Here is a 2184-nt window from a genome sequence, read left to right as displayed (position 1 = left end):
CCTCCCATGGGACTTTCCCTAAACCAGAGCAAGCAAGGTGTTTCTCTCATGGTTACAATAGCAGCTTGACCACAGCTTTTGTTCTTGTTGATTTGTAACCCTAATTTTGTTCCTACCATGCACCCCACCTGTGTACCTTATGCTGATTGCCTGCCTAAATCTGAGACTTCAGTGAGTTATAATCTATTTGTTGGTGGAGGGTATAAACTAAACTAAAATCTTAAGCCCCCAGCCAACTGAATGGGCCCACTCTTATTGGGCCCAAGGGGACCTCATAAAACCTTAAAAGTGAGTTGCTAGCCATGAGGAGCAAGGAGGTCAGATATGCCTTATTCCTTTGGGAATTATTCTTTGTACCAATAATATCCCAAATCATTTACAAGGCTAAGGCCATATGAGATAGATTAACCCATACCTGCTGGTCATCAATTTACTTAAATCACTTAAGTCTTGGTTTATGTTTGTTGCTTATCTCTAACTACAGACTTTTATTTTATTAAAGAGAAGTTTATTACTTTGCCAACAAAGGAGGAAATGGCAGACAATGATTTCCTACCAGGAGTTCATTAGACGGGGTCTTTGCTGAGTTCCTGCACTTGTACACCAACAAGCTGCAAAGGATGATGGAAAACAGCAGTCCAGTAAAAAGGTCTTAGACGGGGTCTTTGCTGAGGTCCTGCACTTGTATGCCACCAAGCTGCTTGTCCTCAAGGTGGCATAAGAAGAATGAAGACAAGTGGTTTGAGGAGGAGAGAGAAGTTTATTAATTTGCCAGTGAATGAGGAATGTGGAGACTCCTAAATGCCATCATCTTAAACATAAGCAGAAATACAGCACTTTTAAAGGGAGGTTTTCAGTTCTTGGCTATTGTCATTTAGCTATAGCTAACAAGCCTGCTGTCCCATCTCAACCAAAGGCAATCCTGTTGAAAGCACATATAGTGAGAATAAGATGGAGTCTGTCAGGCTAGAACAGACAGGACACAGCTGTTCTGGTTGGTTTAGGTCCTGCCTGACCCTCACCCTCTGTCTCCCATTCTTACTATTTTGTAAACTTAGGTCCCACCTTAAAGATGTCCATCTTGGTGGCACCTATTGCTCAAGTGGCTAAGGTGCCAGCTATATATACCAGGGCTGGCAGGTTCGAATCCAGTTGGGGCCTGCCAAACGATGACAACTACAATCAAAAAATCGCCGGGCGTTGTGGTGTGCGCCTATAGTCTCAGCTACTTGGGAGGCAGAGGCAAGAGAATCACTTAAGCCCAGGAGTTTGAGGTTGCTGTGCTGTGAAGCCATGGCACTCTACCCAGGGCTATAGCTTGAGGCTCTGTCTCAAAAAAAAGTCTATCTTGAGTAGTTCAGGTATTAATTTAAGAGAATAACTTTTGAATTGGAATGTTGTTTTGGGTCATGAGTTAATACTGATTATTGTTTACTATGGGTCATGGGTTCTGCTGATTATTGTATAAGATAAAGTTTAACTCGGTCTTCACTTTAAACTTAAATGTATAAAACTGTAATGTTCAGGGCTGAGCCTGTGGCTCAGTGAATAGGGTGCTGGCCCCATATACCAAGGGTGGAGGTTTTGATCCTGACCCTGGCCAAACTGCAACAACAACAACAACAACAACAAAAATAGCCAGGCGTTGTGGCGGGTGCCTATAGTCCCAGCTACTTGGGAGGCTGAGGCAAGAGAATCACCTAAGCACAAGTGCTGGAGGTTGCTGTGAGCTGTGATGCCACACTCTAATGAGGGTGACAAAGTGAGACTCTGTCTCTAATAAAAAAAAATTGTAATGTTGGAAATGGAAGAACAGAACAGTCTTGGAGAACCTCCTCTCACTGTTCTCCAGAATCTTGACCTTCTGACAAATAAAGTTTGGTGGACCTATCCACATATTGGCTGACAGGGACAGGCAGCTGGACCCTCTTCATCTCCAAACAGTCAGGCGGGACCTAAACTGACCAGACCAGCTGTGTCATGTCGGCCTTAGCTGCCCAACTCCATCTAATTCTCACTACGTGTGCTTTCACCCTGGTGTAAGATCAACGTCTGGTGTGGAATCAGTCTCAGACACTGCATCATTCACTCCGCGAGAGGAAGGACTTCACCTTCTCACAACTCTCTCTCAGTCCACACAGGCCGCCCTGCCTTGTATTGTCTGCCTTTGAATAATTTCATTCT

This window comes from Otolemur garnettii, unplaced genomic scaffold (genome assembly GCF_000181295.1).
Source record: "Otolemur garnettii isolate 467f Iridium unplaced genomic scaffold, OtoGar3 scaffold00229, whole genome shotgun sequence".
NCBI lineage: Eukaryota > Metazoa > Chordata > Mammalia > Primates > Galagidae > Otolemur > Otolemur garnettii.
Note: the sequence above shows the minus strand (reverse complement) of the source record.